This window comes from Mytilus californianus, unplaced genomic scaffold, assembly GCF_021869535.1.
Source record: "Mytilus californianus isolate M0D057914Y unplaced genomic scaffold, xbMytCali1.0.p SCAF_5, whole genome shotgun sequence".
NCBI classification, from domain to species: domain Eukaryota; kingdom Metazoa; phylum Mollusca; class Bivalvia; order Mytilida; family Mytilidae; genus Mytilus; species Mytilus californianus.
The window spans coordinates 63,731,903-63,754,658 of NW_026262701.1; the positions used below are offsets into that span (position 1 = coordinate 63,731,903).

Sequence of the window (22,756 nt, forward strand, 5' to 3'; positions counted from 1 at the left end):
AATGTGGTGTCTGATCTAGACCTGGTCGGTGAGCTTTAAAACTAACAGTAGGCAATGAAACATAATAGCTACTACTAGCTTTGACCATTTTTATACGACCGCAAATTTTTTTGGCTGTATAATGGTATGACGTTGTCATCGTCGGCGTCGTTGTTCGAAAACATTTGGTTTCCAGAGTCCAGACAATAACTTGAGTATAAGTGTATGGATCAATATGAAATCATACCACAAGGTGTCATACCACAAAAGGAAGGTTGGGAATGATTTTAGGGGTTATTGTCCTAACTGTTTAGGAAAAAGGGGCCAAAAACAAGCATTTTTCTTGTTTCAGGACAATAACTTGTGTATACGTGTATGGATCTCTATTAGATTGTATCACAAAGTTTCCATACCTCAAAAAGAAGGTTGGGATTGATTTTGGGGGTTATGGCTCAAACCAATAAGGAATTAGTGACCAAAAAGGGACCTACATTGGCTAGAGGTATAGGGGGAGGGTTGAGATCTCAAAAAACATGTTTAACCCCGCCGCATTTTTGCGCCTGTCCCAAGTCAGGAGCCTCTGGCCTTTGTTAGTCTTGTATCATTTTTAATTTTAGTTTCTTGTGTATAATTTGGAGTTTGTATGGCGTCCATTATCACTGAACTAGTATACATATTTGTTTAGGGGCCAGCTGAAGGACGCCTCCGGGTGCGGGAGTTTCTCGCTGCATTGAAGAAACATTGGTGGCCTCCGGCTGTTGTACGCTCTATGGTCGGGTTGTTGTCTCTTTGACACATTCCCCATTTCCATTCTCAATTTTACCTAAAAACAAGGATTAAAATTGAGAATGGAAATGGGGAATGTGTCAAAGAGACAACAAACCGACCATAGAACAGACAACAGCAGAAGGTCACCAACAGGTCTTCAATGCAGCGAGAAATTCCCGCACCCGGAGGCATCCTTCAGCTGGCCCCTAAACAAATATATATACTAGTTCAGTGATAATGAACGCCATACTAAACTCCAAATTGTACACAAGAAACTAAAATTAAAAATAATACAAGACTAACAAAGGCTAGAGGCTCCTGACTTGGGACAGGAGCAAAAATGCGGCGGGGTTAAACATGTTTATGAGATTGTCTGGTTTCTGGACAGTAACTTGAGTATAAGTCTATGGATCTTTATGAAATTGTAACACAAGGTTCAATACCAAAAAAGGAAGTTTAGGATTGATTTTGGGGATTTAATGGCATATAACTGTTTAGGAAAAAGGGGCCAAAATGTGTTAGTGAAGGTAGGGAGGCAGGAAACACAATAATTTTAATCATCTGTCCTTTTGATGATCTGAACACCTGTTATAAAACAGGTTTACCACAAGGGTCAAAGTTATTTTAACATGTACTGCAAAAATTTTGTTACATTGGTTTTGATGTAAAGTCTAATATAGCATAATTCAAGGGACCAAAAAGGGATCTTAATTGGTCTGATTTTCAAAGGATTACTTTTCTGGAACTACTGAACTAATTGAAACCCAACTTGCAAGGTATGTTTCTGTGAGTGTCATTAACGTTGTTACTTTGATCATCACATGATCAGAAATTCAATATGGTCCGACACAGAGATAGAATATAAAAATAATAAGATGTGGTATGATTGCCAACGAGACAACTCTCCACCAGAAGAGTGGCGAAAGATACCATTGGGATATATTCAAACTCCTAAGTTGAAAATAAACACCATGACAAAAAACGAAAAAAGACCAAAATATAAACAACAATATACAAAACACAACATAGAAAACTAAACACTGAGCAACACGAACCCCACCAAAATATCAGGGGTGCTCTCAGGTGCTCTGGAAGGTTAAGCAGATCCTGCTCCACATGTGGCACCGGTCGAGTTGCTAATGTAAGTACAAACCTGGTGATAAATCTAATTCCGTAGGATACATTCAAGGAAAAGAGAATGGGATTGTGGTTACAATAATTGGAACATATCCAGAAGTTTACATTTAAAAAACCTATTTGAAAATACATATGATTTGCTTTTCAAAAACAGTTAAAGTGAAATGAAAACAAATCATGCAGAAATGTTCTTCAGAACTTACTCAGTGTTGTTACATTGGTCTAGATGGTAAGTCAATATGGCTTCAAGATACAAATAACATGAATAATGGGGTTAGTTGATCCAATTTTCCAAGGTCTTAAGAGCCGAGGAAATCATTGAACCAGGTGACAACTTAACAGGGATGTTAATGTGATGGTATGTAATGTTCCAGAAAATTTTTCGTACAACATGGTCATTTGAACTTGAAGAGGGCTTGAAAGTTGGAGTCATTTTTTTCAAACTGTCAATTTCACACAAGAAGTCACAGCAAAAACGACATGATACTGCATCTCCTAATATTTATATTATGTTGATATATCGATTTCACAGCATTGCTTGAAGCTATTATCTTTTTTGTCAAGCCTTCGACTTTTGTCGAAAAAGCGAGACATAGTGATCCTACATTCCGTCGTCGTCGTCGTCGTTGTTGTCATCGTTGGACGCGTCCACAAATATTCACTCTGTGGTTAAAGTTTTTGAAATTTTAATAACTTTCTTAAACTATCCTGGATTTCTACCAAACTTGGATAGAAGCTTGTTTATGATCATAAGATAGTATCCAGAAGTAAATTTTGGAAAAAAAAAATTCCATTTTTTCCGTATTTTACTTATAAATGGACTTAGTTTTTCTGCCAGTTAACATTACATTCACTCTGTGGTTAAAGTTTTTAAAATTTTAACAACTTTCTTAAACTATCCTGTATTTGTACCAAACTTGAACAGAAGCTTGTTTATGATTAAAAGCTAGTATCTAGAAGGAAATTTTGTTAAAATTTTGTTCCTTTTTTTCCGTATTTTACTTATAAATGGACTTAGTTTTTCTTCCAGTTAACATTACATACAGTCTGCAGTTTAAGTTTTTAAAACATTTATTAGATTCATAAACTATCCTGGATTTTTACCAAACTTGGACAGAAGCTACTTACAATCAAAAGATAGCATAGAAGGGAATATTTTTATTAATTTTTTTCCTCATTTTTTGTACATGTTGAGCCTGCGATTAACAGCAAAAGTAGGCGAGACACTGGGTTCCGCGGAACCCTTACAATTTAAAAAAAAAATGATTTGTGGAAAGCAACATTTTAAAATCAAATTTTAATAAATTCCTCAGGAATAGATTATGAGAAACAAAATAAAAACAAGAGGTTTCAACTAAATCATTAATTTTGAATGGGAATGCATTCATCTACAAGGATTTTAAGGTTGATCTAATCATGCTAACAGGGGCGGGTCCAGGTGAGGGCGTAATGGGCCCCCCTTTAAAAAAAAACAAAAAAACTATCGTAATCTTCTTATATTGTATTGAATATGGCAATTTATCATATTCATTAATTAAACACATACTCTGATTTCTTTTTATACTGGTTCCCCCATCCGATGGGTGACCCGTAAAATTTACCATGAAGGATGATCGTCTAAAGGGCTCTGCTTCTTCTTTATGTTCACAGAGACATTAAACTCGATTATGATAAAATAATTGACGATTACGCCATGAGAAATCCGCGTAAAATGGTTCTAATGAATCCACTCTAGTCTAACCATTCATTGAAAATGAGAGTCCATCAGTATTTCTGTGTTCATTTTAGGTTTTGCGTTAATGTACATTTATACTAGTAACATGTATATTTCGTATAGCATTTTTACTTCCCATGATCTGGATAGCCTTTGGTAGTATCATATTGTTTCACTATCCATTAGTGAGTAACTAAGTGACATTGACCTACATTTTGCCATGAAGTTCAAGCACCATATTTTTTTATGTACCATATACCACCTATCGGCACTAGACAGTGACATGATTGCCTTAATTTAGTACTGTAGTACAATGACGTCAATTTTTCATATTCAATCATGTATTCCACATTAAAGCCTACAATATTTAGAATGAAAGAACTTTATACTTCAGTGTTTGTTTGTCTTGTATCATGTGTGTCATTCAACGAAACCAAAACGTAATCTAAAATAGAGAGATATTGATCAGTCTGGCTACTTCATAATTTGATGCTAAATTGTTGAAATCTAGGAGCTTCGGAGCTTCCCCATGGACCCTCTACCAGGGCAACAGTAATTACGCCTCCCGTTCATAAAATCCTGGCCTATGACTATTGGAACGTTAAGTAACGCCTTATACCCTAGAATTTGGAATTTCTCGTTATTGGTCTACTGCTGTTTAAAGATCCATCCTACCATTTCAATATACAATAGACAATTAATGGAGAGAATTCGGCATGAAAAATGTCAAACCCTGACAATTTAACTATAAAATATACATGCTCCAAGTCAGGAACTGTTACATTTATATTGTATCAAAAGAATAAACCACCATTTATTGTAATAAGAAGTTGGTTGATATTTGCGTAATGTAACATGGTCTGCTTACTGTTCTTTTCCCTCAGACTCTCAACAGACGAACTACATCTGTGAGAGCTGGTTCTGATTTTTACATGTTCGGGGGAAACTAGCTTAGAACAATGCCTTTGATGGTGTATGGCATTGCTGCCGAAGTAAAGGCAGGCCGGGCGTTGTTGTCGATGTAGAGGCAGGCCGGGAACAACAACAGGAAAGTAAACCAAACTAGAAAATCAAGTAACGCGCTATTAATTTAATAAAGAAATAATTACAATATAATTTCAAAGTACAAAGTTTGAATGTCAAAATAAATTGAAAACAAGAATAAAATACTACAAACAATTCAATTAAATATCAAATAATAACAATATTAATTACTGTTAAATTCAACCTTTGAATTAAAATATTAGTTACTTAATATAAACTTTATCTATCTTTTTTTTTCCAAAATAAAATTAAAAGAAAAATAATTTAAAATCTAAATTGTTTCCAAAATCAAGAGACTCGCCTAGAAAATCAAGTAACTCGCTATTAATATTATAGCGGCTTGATCAGTTTATACTAATTTCTGAATGTCCTGGTAACCCTTAACTGATTGCAACAAACAACAGAATTTATGCTTTATGAGTTATAAATAAAGTTGCTGACGCAGGTTGACCGCTGTCTAACTTCTAAGACCTTATGTTAAACTCTGCCAGACATACAACTGGAGGTCAGTCTGGCATCAGCCGAAGTTTTATAGAACAGATAAGTTCAATAGTTTATTAGAGTACTTATCTGACAAATTTGAAACATCCTACACCTCTCAAAGTATAGAACAGTTAAACAATAATTTTATATAAAATATTTTACACAGTAGATCTTACATACATTAACTAATAAACTGCATGAAATAAAATAAATTGCATTTTTCTATTACAATAATATAAAACGTGATAAACATAAAATCGAAGGAATAATTGTAACGTCATCTATATCCAAAATTTATGTCAAATATCTGTCACAATACATTAGTGCATTTCACAATTATTTTATGTTTTTTAGCAAAAAAAAAGGTCCAAAATTTTTTTTTGCCTTGCTCCGCTCTGCCAAAGATTTGATTCTACGCCCCCACTTTCAAATATCCTAGAAACACCCCTGGCTAATGGCAGGAAATTACTGTTTTGTTAATTTTATTACCTGTAAAAGTTTTTTCTTATGATGGATATTAGTTTCATTAGTTGAAATAACTTCACATTTTATAGTGTCTTATCATGCACACATGTGTATTACATATAATTAAATTAATAGTTGATAACGGCTTTACTATGACATGTATGATGTAATGTATCCTAAACTAGTAATTTTGTTCATAGTTTTGTCCCAACTTGAAAATGAATATAAATTTAAGTCTTAGTTCAAAATTCAAATTTCTGTGAAGAATAAGGACAAATAAGGTTCTTGTTGGTTCTTATTTAACAGTTTTGCCTATATAATAAAGGATCTACTATACTGCCTGTATGAGTGAAATGATTAATTCACCCTTATAGCATTATTATCTTGTAACCTTACTGTCCTAGAAATTGTACACAACATAAGTGATCAGCAATACAAGATTTTCAAAAATGCTATCTGACTGGCTTAATAAGTTTACCCCTTAGAGTTATTGCCCTTAAATCATAACTGACCATTTGTGTCCCCATTATCTTATAAAGCTATAATAGATAGACAAAAACAATTAACAGCAAAATTGATCAACAATACTGCCAATACAAGATGTCTAAAAATGCCAATATTATTGAAATCATGATACCAAATGACTGAATCCATTAATCCACTTTTACAAGAGTAAAATAACTTTTTTAATCAAAAACATTTTAATAAAATTTTAGAAATTTAGCTCACCTGGCCTAAAAACCAAGTGAGCTTTTCTCATCACTTTGTATCCGTCGTTGTCGTCCGTTAACTTTTACAAAAATCTTCTCTGAAACTATTAGGCAAAATTTAACCAAACTTGGCCACAATCATTCTTGGAGTCTCTAGTATAAAAAATGTGTTCGATGACCCTACCTGTCAATCAAAAATAGAACATCTATTAAGGGTAATATGCAAGTTTTGTCTATTATCTTGAAAACCACTACAAATCGAGAAAATATGACAGGGGTAGAAATGTTGAGAATGTTGAGCTCTAACTGCTATCCGTTTATGCCAAAACTGTCAGATGACTTCTTATAGGACCTGGGACTATTATACTCACAATATATTATGTCCCAGATTTGTCCCAGATAGGACTTATAGCCCTTATTAAATGTCAAATTTTATCAAATTATTTTCATTTATGTCTATTATTTTGAAAGCTATAATGGATACAGAGAAATTTTTATTAGGAAAAATGATAAGCAAGACAAGATCTACAAATAAGTCAAAAGGCTGAATCATCAGATGACTCGTTATTGGAGTGATTGCTTTTTAATGACGATTTTTATCAATTTTTTGTGTTTTTACCTTATATCTTAAAAACTATAAAAGATAAAATAATGTTCAAAATGATGAGAGCTAATTATTGTCCATTTACATAAAAACTGTCGGATGACTTCTTACAGGAGTTATTGCCCTTAAATGACTGATTTTATAATTTAAAAAAAATTTTTTCTATTATCTTGAAAGTTATGATAGATAGAGAGAAACTTTATATAGCAAAAATTCGTAAGGGTTCCACGGAACCCTGAGTGTCTCGCCTACTTTTGCTGTTAATCGAAGGCTCAACAAAATGAGGAAAAAAATCAATAAAAATATTCCTTTAGATAAGTACTATCTTTTGATTGTAAGAAGCTTCTGTCAAAGTTTGGTATAAATCCAGGATAGTTTATGAATCAAATAAATGTTTTAAAAACTTTAACTGCAGACTGTATTTAATGTTAACTGGAAGAAAAACTAAGTCCATTTATAAGTAAAATACGGATAAACAGGTACAAAATTTTAACAAAATTTTCTTCTAGATACTAGCTTTTGATCATAAACAAGCTTCTGTCCAAGTTTGGTACAAATACAGGATAGTTTAAGAAAGTTATTAAAATTTTAAAAACTTTAACCACAGAGTGAATGTATTATTTCCTGGCAGAAAAATTAAGTCCATTTATAAGTAAAATACGGAAAAAATGGGAATTTTTTTTTTCCAAAATTTACTTCTGGATACTATCTTATGATCATAAACAAGCTTCTGTCCAAGTTTGGTACAAATCCAGGATAAGTTTGAGAAAGTTATTAAAATTTTAAAAACTTTAACCACAGAGTGAATGTAATGTTTCCCGGCAGAAAAACTAAGTCCATTTACAAGTAAAATACGGAAAAACAGGAATTTTATTTTTACAAAATTTAATTCTGGATACTATCTTATGATCATAAACAAGCTTCTGTCCAAGTTTGGTAGAAATCCAGGATAGTTTAAGAAAGTTATTAAAATTTCAAAAAGTTTAACCACAGAGTGAATATTTGTGGACGCCGCCGCCGCCGCCGCCGGCGACGGAATGTAGGATCGCTATGTCTCGCTTTTTCAACTAAAGTCGAAGGCTCGACAAAAATGATCAGCAAAACAAGATCTACAAATTTGTAACATGGTAGACAGGTCAGACGACTCCTTATTGGAGTAATTGCCCTTTAATGACAATTTTTATAATTTTTTTGCATTTTTGCCTAATATATATGAAAAACTAGATAGATACATAGAGCTTAAAAGTTCAGCAAGACAAGATCTACAAAGAATTTTTTACATCATTGAAAACTTCTGATGGCCCCTTATTGGAGTTATTGCCTATAAATGATGATTTTTACAATTTTTTTCTGTGTTTTTGCCTATTGTCTTAAAAATTTATTGCTCTTTAATGACAGTTTTTACCCATTTTTAGTGTTCTGCCTCTTATCTTGATAACTTTTATAGATAGATAGCCACTTTGAATAGCAAAAATGATTAGCAAGACAAGATCGACAAATAAGTCAAATTTTGCAGAAATTGTTAGTAGACTCTTTATAAGAGTGATTGCCCTTAAATTACCATATTTATGCCCCACCTACGATAGTAGAGGGGCATTATGTTTTTTGGTCTGTGCATCCGTTCGTTCGTCTGTCCGTCCGTCTGTCCCGCTTCAGGTTAAAGTTTTTGGTCAAGGTAGTTTTTGATGAAGTTGAAGTCCAATCAACTTGAAACTTAGTACACATGTTCCCTATGATATGGTCTTTCTAATTTTAATGCCAAATTAGAGTTTTGACCCCAATTTCACGGTCCAATGAACATAGAAAATGATAGTGCGAGTGGGGCATCTGTGTACTATAATCAGGACACATTCTTGTTTTACCTTTTTTTGTGTTTAGTGGGCAAAAATTCAAGAACATACAATGTATAGAGAAATTGTAAACAGAAAAAAATGATCAGCAATACAAGATGAAAAAAAAGAGATTTTTGTGATGAGTTCTATTCTAGTCCACAATGTTGGAGAGTGTCTTATCGTTCAAGATGCATATAGACATATATGTAGGCGAGTGACAAAATGGCTCTTTAGAGACTCTAGTTTAGTATTCTAACAATGACACCTTGTGATTTCAACTCCTCTGAATCCATTTTACAGAAATCTCTTTTTTTTTCCATACTCTCATTTTGATCTGACCATTTTAACGGAAATTATGAGACTTGGATTATTTTGGATCATTGAAATAGTGTGACCTTGTGAATGCAACTCCCCTGAAACCATTTGACAGAAAGCTATCATTCTTGGAAGGGTTGATTGTCATCATGCTTAGTTGAACACATTGTACTGTCATTTTGTTTTGACCACTTTTACAGGAGTTATCAGACTTTTACCATATTTTGACTTTTGTTCCACAAAGAAACATTGTGACACACAATTAATTCCTAATTTTTATACGACCGCAAAAATTTTTGCGGTCATATATTGGTATGACGTTGGCGTCGTCGGCGTTGTCGTCGTCATCGTCGTCCGAAGACACTTTGGTTTTCGCACTATAACTTTAGTTTAAGTGAATGGATCTCTATGAAATTTTACCATAAGGTTAAATAACACAAAAGGAAGCTTGGGATTGATTTTGGGGGTTATGGTACGGACAGTTAAGGAATTAGGGGTCAAAAAGGGGCCAAAAATAAGCATTTTCTCGTTTCCAGACAATAACTTGTGGAACGGTGTATGGATCTCTCTGAAATTATACCACAAGTTTCCATACCACAAAGGGATGGTTAGGATTTGCTTTGGGGGGTTATGGCTCAAATTGTTCAGGAATTAGGGGCAAAAAAGGGGGAAAAAACAAGGTCCTGGTAAATGGACAAATACTATAGTACAAAACATAATTTAAAGCAGTGTAAGGGAGATAAATCAAATACATCATTTGAATTACCTCCCTTACACTGCTTTCAATTATGTATAAAGTAATGGTTAATGTACAATTCAGCCAATTTAAAACAGTGGAAGGGAGGTAATTCAAATACAAAGTTTTGATTACTTCCCTTACACTGCTTTTAAATTATGTTTAAAGAAATGCATATTTGTAAAGGAAGACCAGTAAAAATATCTGCAAATGTTGCATCTTTTAAAAAAAAAAATCCATATGAAAGATTTGACACCATATTTTAAATTCTATTATAAAAAGATTAAGTTAGCGCTATGGTAAATTTAAATTTGTAATTATGGTTGCAAACTCCATTGGAAATTTGAATTGAGATTATGACCATATCTTGAGGGAAAGAATTTTTTGGGGGAAAAGGGGGGGGGGAAGGGGGGGGGGAATAGAAATTGTGGGGGGTCAATTTTTTCTCATTTCAGATTTCAGAAATTAAAAAGAATTATTCTTCAATTATTATTTTTTTTTCAAATTTCAAATATATTGAAAAATTTCAAGAAGTAATTGCGCAGTATGGCGCATTAAATTTGTAAAATCTTTGACCATATTTATTTATTTGTTATGCCGAATCTGGACGTGTATTTAGATTTTTAATTTTGGGTCCAGTTTTCAAATTGGTCTACATTAAGGTCCAAAGGGTCCAAAATTAAACTTAGTTTGATTTTAACAAAAAATGAATATATGGGGTTCTTTGATATGCTGAATCTAAACATGTATTTAGATTTTTGATTTTGGGCCCAGTTTTCAAGTTGGTCCAAATTGGGGTCCAAAATTAAACTTTGTTTGATTTCAACAAAAATTGAATATATGGGAGTCTTTGATATGCTGAATCTAACCATGTATTTAGATTTTTTATTTGTGGGCCCCACTATCAAATTGGTTCATATTGAGGTCAAAAGGGTCCAAAATTAAACTTTGTTTGATTTCATCAAAAATTGAATTACTGGGGTTCTTTGATATGCCAAATCTAACCGTGTATTTAGATTTTAAATTTTGGGTCCCCTTTTTTAAATTGGTCTACATTAAGGTGCAAAGGGTCCAAAATTAAACTTAAAGTTTGATTTTAACAAAAATTGAATTCTTGAGGTTCTTTGATATGCTGATTCTATGCATGTGTTTAGATTTTTGATTATGGGCCCAGTTTTCAAGTTGGTCCAAGTTGGGGTCCAAAATTAAACTTTGTTTGATTTCAACAAAAATTGAATATATGGGGTTCTTTGATATGCTGAATCTAACCATGTATTTTGATTTTTAGGCCCCGTTATCAAATTGGTCCACATTGAGGTCAAAAGGGTCCAAAATTAAACTTTGTTTGATTTTATCAAAAATTGAATTCTTTGGATTCTTTGATATGCTGAATCTAACCATGTGTTTAGATTTTGGATATTGGACCATAATAGGTAAATTAAAAATTTTTAAGTTCTTAGACCACATTCATTCTGTGTCAGAAACCTATGCTGTGTCAAATATTTAATCACAATCCAAATTCAGAGCTGTATCAAGCTTGAATGTTGTGTCCATACTTGCCCCAACTGTTCAGGGTTCGACCTCTGCAGTTGTATCAAGCTGCGCCCAGCAGAGCATTTTATTTAATATGACCTCAAAAGTTTTGCCTTCGTATTATGCTATGGCGATGTCTGCGTCATCGTCCGAAGACATTTTTGTTTGCAGACAATAACTTGAGTATAAGTGTATGGATCTCTATGAAATTTTAGCACAAGGTTCCAATCCACAATAAAAAGGTTGGGATTGCTTTTGGGGGTTATATTGTCATAGCTGTTTAATAATTAAGAGCCAAAAAGGGCCAAAAACAAGCATTTTTCTGGTTCACAGACCATAACTTGAGTATAAGTGTATGGATCTCTATGAAATTTTAGCACAAGGTTCCATACCACAATAGGAAGGTAAGGATTGATTTTGGGGGTTATTGTCGTAGCTGTTTAGTAATTAGGGGTCAAAAAGGGGCCAAAACCAGCATTTTTCTTATTTCAGGACAATAACTTGTGTAAGTGTATGGATCTCTATGAAATTTTACCACAAGGTTCCAAACTTCAAAAGGAAAGTTGGGATTGATTTTGAGGGTCATGGCCCAACTTGTTCAGGAATTAGGGGTAAAAAACTAGGATTTTCTGGTTTCTTAAAACAATAACTTGAGTTTAAGTCTATGGATTGCTATTTAATTGTGCCACAATTTTTAATACCACAAAAGGAAGGTTGGGATTGATTTTTGGGGTTATGAACCTAACGGTTTAGGAAAAAGGGGCCAAAAACAATACTTTTGTAATACTTTGTATAAATAGCTTATTTCATGACCAATTTCAATGGGATTTAATTCAAAGTCTTGAATTCTTGGGGTTCTTTAATATGCTGAATCTAACCCGGGAGTTTAGAATTTGGATATTAGGCCCTATTTTTGAATTGGTCTATATTAAGGTCTAAAGGGTTCAAAATTAAACTTGGTTTGATTTCATCAAAAATTGAATTATTGGTGTTCTTTGATATGGTGAATATTACTGTGTATTTAGATTTTTATACGCCGTTTACGGGACGTATTATGGTATACCGTTGTCCGTCCGTGTGTCCCTCTGTCCGTCCGTCCGTCCGTTGTCAACATGTCGGACATTAATTCAAAAACGCTTTAACCAATATGCATGAAACTTGGTGAATTGTTTATATCTATTGACGTGATCTCCCTCTCGTTTTTTATAAATTTCAGTTTTATTCATTAAAAAAGGGGGGATTTTACAGTTTTCAGACAATAACTCTAAAACAATTTCACCAATTTGCATGAAACTTTTGTGAATTGTTCATATCTATTGACGTGAGCTCCCTTTCATTTTTTAATCACCTGACCTGAAAGGTCAAGTGAGCTTTTCTCATCACTTTGCGTCCGTCGTCCGTCGTCCGTAAACTTTTACAAAAATCTTCTCCTCTGAAACTACTGGGCCAAATTTGACCAAACTTGGCCACAATCATCATTGGGGTATCTAGTTTAAAAAATGTGTCCGATGACCCCGCCAACCAACCAAGATGGCCACCATGGCTAAAAATAGAACATAGGGGTAAAATGTAGATTTTGGCTTATATCTCTGAAACCAAAGCATTTAGAGCAAATCTGACATGGGGGTAAAATTGTTTATCAGGTCAAGATCTATCTGCCCTGAAATTTTCAGATGAATCGGACAACCCATTGATGGGTTGCTGCCCCTGAATTGGTTATTTTAAGGAAATTTTGCCGTTTTTGGTTATTATCTTGAATATTATTATAGATAGAGATAAACTGTAAACAGCAATAATGTTCAGCAAAGTATGATCTACAAATAAGTCAAACTTTACCAAAATGGTCAGTTGACCCCTTAAGGAGTTATTGCCCTTGATAGTCAATTTTTAACTATTTTCGTAAATTTTTGTAATCTTTTACAAAAATCTTCTCCTCTGAAACTACTAAGACAAATTTAACCAAAATTGTCCACAATCATCATTAGGGTATCTAGTTTAAAAAATGTGTCCGATGACCCTGCCCGCAAACCAAGATGGCCGACATGGCAAAAAAATAATACATAGGGTAAAATGCAGTTTTTGGCTCATATCTCTGAAACCAAAGCATTTAGAGCAAATCTGATGGTATAAAATTGTTCATTAGGTCAAGATCTATCTGCCCTGAAATTTTCAGACCAATCAGGCAACATGTTGTTGGATTGCTGCCCCTGAATTGGTAATTTTAAGAAAATTTTGCAGCTTTTGGTTATTATCTTGAATATTATTATAGATAGAGATAAACTGTAAACAGCAATAATGTACAGCAAAGTTATATCTACAAATAAGTCAACATGACCAAAATTGTCAATTGACCCCTTAAGGAGTTATTGCCCTTTATAGTCAATTTTTTACAATTTTCATAAATTTTGTAAATTTTTGTAAATTTTTACAAAATATTTTCCACTGTAACTACTGGGCCAAGTTCATTATAGATAGAGATAATAGTAAGGAGCAAGAATGTTCAGTAAAGTAAGATCTACAAACACATCACCATCACCAAAACACAATTTTGTCATGAATCCATCTGTGTCCATTGTTTAATATGCACATAGACCAAGGTGAGCGACGTTTCCGAGTTTTGGGGTTTTATTCATTAAAAAAGGGGGAATTTTCCAGTTTTCAGACAATAACTCAAAAACAATTTCACCAATTTGCAAGAAACTTTGGTGAATTGTTTATTTCTATCGACATGAGCTCCCTTTTGATTTTTATAAATTTCAGACTATACGTTTCCGATTTATGGGGTTTTATTTAATTTTGGGGCCTGTCTTCAAATTGGTCCACATTAAGGTCCAAAGGGTCCAAAATTAAACTTTGTTTGATTTTAAAAAGATTTCTTGGGGTTCTTTGATATGGTGAATCTTAGCGTGTATTTAGATTTTTGATTTGGGGCACAGTATTCAAGTCAGTCCAAATTGGGGTCCAAAATTAAACTTTGATTTCATCAACAATTGAATTATTGGTGTTCTTTGATATGCCCAATCTAACAGTGTTTTAGATTTTTGATTTTAGGCCAGGTTTTCAAAGTTGGTCCCCATTAAGGTGCAAAGTATCCAAAATTAAACTTAGTTTGATTTTAACAAACATTGAGTTCTTGGGGATCGTTGATATGCCGAATCTAAGCATATAATTATATTTTTGATTTTGGGCACAGTTTTCAAGATTGTCCAAATTGGGGTCCAAAATTAAAATTTGTTTGATTTCAACAAAAATTGAATATTTGGGGTTCTTTGAAATGTTGAATCTAATCGTGTATTTAGATTTTGGATTTTGGGTCCTGTTATCAAATTGGTCCACATTGAGGTCCAAAGGGTCCAAAATTAAATTGAATTCTTGGTGTTCTTTGATATGCTGATTCCAACCATGTATTTAGAATTTGGATATTGGACCATAATTGGTAAATGTCCAATTTTAAATTATTTAAGTACTTAGCTGCTTAGACCACATTCATTCTGTGTCAGAAACTACGATATATCAAACATTTAATCAGGAACAAAGAATAAAGTTAATTGAAATTTTGTTTGTTTTAACATTTTTATAACTAGTGTATGATGTATTATTCCCTACACATTAGCTAATGTGTGTATTTGTTTGATTATTTTGTAATTCTTTGTTTGTTATATTTCATGAGGGCCTCAGGGAAGATTAGTTTTAAAGCTTACTGTATAACCCTCTTTAAATAAAGAATTATTGTTATTATTAAAAAAAAAATGAAATTTTTGTTTTTGCTTCCTATAATAACTTCACACAATTTGTATTACGTATTTACATTTGTAATTAACTAAATATTCACATTTATGAATATTGATAAGTGTTGTGTTTTTACTATTAATTCATTCCTGCAGCAATAAATACCACCTATTATCAAGATGGTATTCATCAACTAACACACTTATAATTGGAGTGACAAATATATTGGAAAATTTTGTATTTTCTTAGTGGCATGGCTGATGAGCTGATTTTCAATCCATCGTCATTTGATGCAATTTGGAGGACTGTATTAATGACGGATGATATTTGGGAAATTGTTTTTTTCATTTTTATGCCCCACCTAAGATAGTAGAGGGGCATATGTTTTTCGGTCTGTGCATCCGTTCGTCCATTCGTCCGTCCGTCTGTCCCGCTTCAGGTTAAAGTTTTTGGTCAAGGTAGTTTTTGAAGAAGTTGAAGTCCAATCAACTTGAAACTTAGTACACATGTTCCCTATGATATGATCTTTCTAATTTTAATGCCAAATTAGAGTTTTGACCCCAATTTCACGGTCCACTGAACACAGAAAATGATAGTGCAAGTGAGGCATCCGTGTACTATGGACACATTCTTGTTTTTGTAAATTTTTTGAAGAACTTCGTGGTAGGTTTGTTTGTTATTCTGTATAACTTAATTTTCAGAATGCTATATATATAATTTTTAGGCAGTTAAGCTGCCTTATGCTAGCACCCTAGATTTGTGTTCTTCCCAACGAATGCTGAAAAAAGTGCCATTGTTATAATCTAGCAGGCTGCTATGTTATTTATAACTAATTGGACATTTTTTTCATACTTTTAATTCTGGAATACAAAAAATATAACCAGAATATCCTTAAATGATCGTCGAACGACCCATAATATTTGAAGTTGCACATAGGAAATAGTGCTCAATAGAAATCCGTACGTAGTTTATTATCCCCTGTGCTTTTGGCTAAGATGACAAAGAACAATTGTATGAAATATTTCATCGCCGAAAATCTGTAATTACAAGTCGTTTATATTTCCCAAATGGCAAAATGCCCAGGAATATTGTTCATGTACAACAAATCTCTTTGATAGAGGAAATAAAGTGATATATCTAAGTTGGCGGTAATTTTACAACTTATCTTGCCAAATAAGGTTGTTGTTTTATGAATGAAACGAGGTCATGAAACAGAAGTGGAAATCGACGTCGATGGGATGTTTTAAGTAATGTGGACAACTCGTCCCCGAGACAAGTCGGACCGAATCCACTCGAACCGTCTAAGAAGACAATTCGGACCGCTTGTCAGATTTACTTAGGGTTTCATAAAATGTTAGACTAACATGTCTAGCGGAGCCATCAATCTTTTGTTTGTGCATTGGGGTCTATTGAGGGGTATTTTGAGGGGCCTAAAGAAGGGATGGGTTTACTGTAGAACCCTATGGGGTTTTAGTTTTTAAATTTTCAAATGGCTATTTCTCAAAAACAGTAAGTGATAGACACACGCGGTCTTCAGTAATGAGTAAAGGACAATAAAACAAATCAAATAAAGTATAGGGTGAGTCCCTAGGGGTCATCCCAACCCCTTTCAATTTGAACATGTGCTTTTATCTTGTAAACGGTCGCAATCCCCACCCCTAAACCATATATATATATATACTTGTATGGGACAATAAAACAAATCAAATGAAAATAATTTGGGGGAGTACCCGGTGTCACCCACCCCCTTTTGTTTGAGAACTTGTAAACGGTCGTGATCCCCACCTCTAAACCATATATATTCATGTATGGGACAATATAACAAATCAAATGAAATATATAGGGAGTCCCTGGGGTCACACCACCCCTTCCTGTTTGAGAACTTGGAAATGGTCGAGATCCCCAACCCTAAACCATATATATTTATGTATGGGACAATAAAACAAATCAAATGAAATAGAGGGGGAGTCCCTGGGGTCACCTCACTCCTCCTGTTTGAGAACTTGTAAACGGTCGAGATCCCTACCCCTAAACCATATATATTCATGTATGGGACAATAAAACAAATCAAATGAAATATAGGGGGAGTCCTTTGGGTCACCCCATCCCTCCTGTTTGAGAACTTGTAAACGGTCGAGATCCCCACCCCTAAACCATATATATTCATGTATGGGACAATATAACAAATCAAATGAAATATATGGGGAATCCCTGGGGTCACCCAAACCCCTCCTGTTTGAGAACTTGGAAATGGTCGAGATCCCCAACCCTAAACCATATATATTTATGTATGGGACAATAAAACAAATCAAATGAAATATAGGAGGAGTCCCTAGGATCACCCCACCCCTCCTGTTTGATAACTTGTAAACGGTTGAGATCCCCACCCCTAAACCATATATATTCATGTATGGGACAATAAAACAAATCAAATGAAATATAGGGGAGTCCTTGGGGTCACCCCACCCCTCCTGTTTGAGAACTTGTAAACGGGTAGAGATCTCCACCCCTAAACCATATTTATTCATGTATAGGACGTTAACAAATCAAATGAAATAAATGGGGAATCTCTGGGGGTCAGCCCACCCCCTACTGTTTGATAACTCGGAAATGGTCGAGATCCCCACCCCTAAACCATATGTATACATGTATGGGACAATAAAACAAATCAAATGAAATATAGGGGGATTCCCTTGTGTCACCCCACCCCCTCCTGTTTGAGAACTTGTAAACAGTCGAGATCCCCACCCCTAAACCATATATATTCATGTATGGGACTATTTAACATATCAAATGAAATATATGAGAGTCCCTGGGGTCACCCGTCATCCTCCTGTTTGAGAACTTGGAAATGGTTGAGATCCCCACCCCTAAACCATATATATTCATGTATGGGACAATAAAACAAATCAAATGAAATATATTGGGAGTCCCTGGGGTCACCCCACCACTCCTGTTTGAGAACTTGGAAATGGTCGAGATCACTACCCCTAAACCATATATATTCTTGTATGGGACAATATTAAAAACAAATCAAATGAAATATAGGGGGAGTCCCTGGGGTCTCCCCACCCCCTCCTGTTTGAGAAGTTGTAAACGGTCGAAATCCCCACCCTAAACCATATATATTCATGTATGGGACAATATAACAAATCAAATGAAATATATGGGGAGTCCCTGGGGTCACCTCATCCCCTACTGTTTGAGAACTTGGAAATGGTCGAGATCCGCACCCCTAAACCATATATATCCATGTATGGGACAATAAAACAAATCAAATGAAATATAGGGGTAGTCCATGGGGTCACCCCACCCCCGCCTGTTTGAGAACTTGTAAACGGTCGAGATACCCACTCCTAAACCATATTAATTCCTGTTTGTCAGTTCAAAAAGATTTGACTGACATACAGGATCAATCCCCTAGGCGTCACATCTGCATATCACTTTACTTGACCAAACCAATATGTACTGGACTTTGCCCAATGTCAGGCGACCATGGGAAAGTCGAATTATGGGAGCTTTGTTTGGGAGACGGCATCCTGTTATTTCTTGTTTATTATAAAATTTTATTGATGCAAAAAATTAGTCTAGGTTAATTGAATTTACACTAATTATTTTTTGAATTATTTCTGGGCCTATAATAAGTTTCATTTATGGCTCATTTTAAAGAAAACATATAAATCTTTCAAGCAGTGCAAATCCCAAGAATGTTTGACCAACTGTTTTATAATCACCTGTCATTTTATTCCAAACTTGGTATGGAGTGACATCATGGACTTGGAGTGAAGATGGGGGTCATTTACATTGATATATATGCGTTGCTTTTGAAAACCTTGATGAAATATTAATTAATTTGCCTTACTAATCAATTCATTAGATAAACATAAATGTACAATATACGAATGTTTAATGTTTGTTCTTTCAAATCTTAAAAAAAAAAATTGAAGCAACACTGCCACAGTTTTCATATTACGTTTGCCTTGGTTTTTGGTTAACTGCCTACAGCGCTTACAGTGCTTTGATTTACTTTTTTTTTTGATGAAGTGAACCCCTTGAAAAACTTAGCTTATATTGTCCATTTATAAATAAACTAATTTAATTCTTGTTGTACTTTGATATGCTGAATCTGTCCATATCAGGGTCCAAAATTTACCTTTGTTTGATTTCAACAAAAATTGTATAAATGGGGTTCTTTGATATGCTGAATCTAACCTTGTATTTAGATTTTGGATTTTGGATTTTGGGCCCTGTTATTAAATTGGTCCACATTGAAGTCCAAGGGTCCAAAATTAAACTTCTTGGGGTTCTTTAATTTGATATGCTGAATCTTACTGTGTATTAGATTTTGGATATTGGACCATAATAGGTAAAAGTCCAATTTCAAATTTTTCAGTTCTTTGACCACATTCATTCTGGGTCAGAAACCTGTGATATGTCAAATATTTAATAACAATCCAAATTCAGAGCTGTATCAAGCTTGAATGTAGTGTCCATACTTGCCCCAACTGGTCAGGGTTCGACCTCTGCGATTGTATCAAGCTGCGTCCAGCACGGGGACATTTCACTAGGGTGTAGCAAGTTTGTTATGAGTAATAGGACAATTGTTATCGTTAATATATCGAATCATTAAAGTTATATGTGTCTGTCAGTCTCTGAGTGTCCGACATGATTCACCTGAAATTATCCTCATTTCATTGATCAATGTTCAACATTAAGTTTTCTTGATTAGGTCAGTTTCTCAGATACTAAAAGCAGTAGGTCAACTATATTTGGTGTATGGAATGTTATAAGGTTGAAATGTCTGTCTGGCAGTTATCATCTGACTTTGACCTAATTTTCATGGTATTTTCATTGGTTAATGTAAAGTTTTCTTGATGAGGTCTGTTTCTTTAATACTTTAAGCATTAGGTCAACTATATTTGGTGTATGGAATGATTATAACTTATCAAGTGAACATATAAAAATAAGGAGATGTGGTATGATTGCCAATGAGACAACCATCCACCAAGGTTCAAATGAAGTTGATGTAAGCAATTATAGATAATAGTACGGCCTTAAACAATGAGAAAAACCCATACTGTATAGTCTGCTATTAAAGGCCCCAACATGAAAAATATAAAACAATTCATTTGAGAACACTAACGGCCTAATTTATTACAAAATAATCTACGAAAACCAAATATGACAGACATAAACCAAGGACAACCACTGAACTACAGGCTCCTGACAGGCACATAAGAATGTGTCGGGGTTTAACATGTTTGAAGGCGCCAACCCTCCCCCAACCTGGTACAGTGGTGTAACACTACAACATAGGAACAAACTATAAAAATCAGTTGAAAAGGGCTTAACTAATCAGACCGATACAAAACAGAAAAACATCTAACAAAAATACATACCAGACGTGGCAGGGTATTTCTATATATATGGTAGCAGCAATAAGTAAAATTAGTCATTAAGCTTAAATCCTAGACAATGAGCTAACGCCTAGGCATTAAGTTATTGCCTGAAATTGTCAGGCATTAAGCTTATTTCCTGAAATCTGATGATGATTATTCAACCTATTGCCAGACATCATGTCAGGCAATAAGTGAATTTTGGGATTTTTATGCCCCCGCCGTAGCGGTGGGGGCATTAAGTTTCACCCTTGTCCGTCTGTACGTACGTATGTCCCAATATTGGTTTCCATTCTCTAACTTGAGTTTGCCTCAACCAAATGTTATGAAACTTATACACAATGCTTATTACCACAAAACACAGATCAAGTTTGAATTTTGGTGGCGTCACTTTAACCGTTTTAGAGTTATGCCCCTTTATAAATGGAAAAATTGCAAAATTTTTAGTTTCCGTTCTCTAACTTAAGTTTGCCTCAACCAAATGTTATGAAACTTATACACAATGCTTATTACCACAAAACACAGATCAAATTTGAATTTTGGTGGCGTCACCTTAACCGTTCTAGAGTTATGCCCCTTTATAAATGGAAAAATTGCAAAATTTTTAGTTTCCGTTCTCTAACTTAAGTTTGCCTCAACCAAATGTTATGAAACTTATACACAATGCTTATTACCACAAACCACAGATCAAGTTTGAATTTTGGTGGCGTCACTTTAACTGTTCTAGAGTTATGCCCCTTTATAAATGGAAAAATTGCTAAATTTTTATTTTCTTAATATCAAGTAATCATTAAAATTGGGAGTTATCTTCCTTTGTCCATGATTATAGTTGAATCAACTACAATCAATGCTTTATACAATGCAATGTTTAATTTTGACTTCCACTGATAAAACACAGATCAAGTTGAATTTGGGTAGTGTCACTTTAACCATTATTGAGTTATGCCCCTTTATAAATCGAAAGATTGCAAAATTTTTAGTTTCCATTCTTAACTTAAGTTTGCCCCAACCAAACATTATGAAACCTATACACAATATTCATTACCACAAAACTAAGATCAAGTACAAATTTTTTGTTTCCGTTTTCTAACTTTAGTTTGCCTCAACCAAATGTTATGAAACTTACACATAATGCTTATTACTACATAATACAGATTAAGTACGAAATTTGGTGGCGACACTTTTACCATTCTTGAGTTATGTCCCTTTATAAACATAAAAATTGCTGAATTTTTCGTTACCGTTTTCTAACTTTAGTTTGTCTCAACAAAATGTTATAAAACTTATACACAACCATTCTAGAGTTATGCGTGTTTACAAATAGAAAAATTGCTGAATGTTTAGTATCTGTTCTCTACTTAAGTTAGCCTCAACCAAATGTTATGAGACTTACACACAATGCTTATTACCACAAAACTCAGATCAAGTTCAAATTTGGGTAGCGTCACTTTTACCGTTCTTCAGTTATGTCCCTTTATAACTATATGATATGCAAGCGGAGACATCATCTGTGTCCACAGAAGCCTAGGCGTAAGTTTATTGCCTAGGATTTAAGCTTAATGCCTAATTTCACTTATTGCCGCTAACATATACATCCCTAAAAACAAAAAAAAGACACAAAATACAGATCTGAGAGTACTGGCAGTTACTGACAGCTAGTTCAAAGCAAATAACAAATAGTAAAAAAATCATGTATCTAAGACTGGTGGTAGTTCATCTGACATTGACCTAATTGTAATGTTTCATTGGTCAACATTAAAGATTTTTGGGTAAACACCCTTTTCTCAGATACTATAAATGCTAGAATTAAACTATTTTGTTTGTAAGGAATTATTTAAATGATTGTAAGATGTACATGTCTGTCTGGCAGGGGTCATATGACCTTAACTTATTTTTCATGGATCATGACAATGTTAAGTTTATGTGATATCTGTAGTAAAACTTTGATCTTAAAAACTTTCAATACCAAATTTAACCATGATATGTAGCATGCAAGACACCCACAATTCAATTCCAATTATGAATCACTCATGTGTTTCATTCAAAATGTGCTAATTATTTGCCAAAAAGGAACATTCAATTCTTAAATCAGGGTTTAACAGACATTAAGGAAGTATAAGCATTTATAATTACTGCCAAGACAACTTGTTTACATGTCAGAATAAGTCTTTCTGGCAAAAAGAAAGAGATTTGTCTTTTAATAATTTTTAAGATCTTTAGTATTGATTTTAATACTGATGTTTATTTTCCTGATCTAGTTAGAATCTATATTTAGAAAAAAATGACTCTTTAAATCTAAACCAGTTTGATT

The 22,756-nt window shown here is 33.9% G+C and overlaps 1 protein-coding gene across 2 annotated transcripts in view; it reads left to right on the forward strand.

Moving 5' to 3' along the window:
• Window positions 1-22,756, forward strand: part of LOC127701140 (ranBP-type and C3HC4-type zinc finger-containing protein 1-like) — a 494,271-nt gene that overhangs the window by 17,820 nt on the left and 453,695 nt on the right. The window lies entirely within an intron of this gene.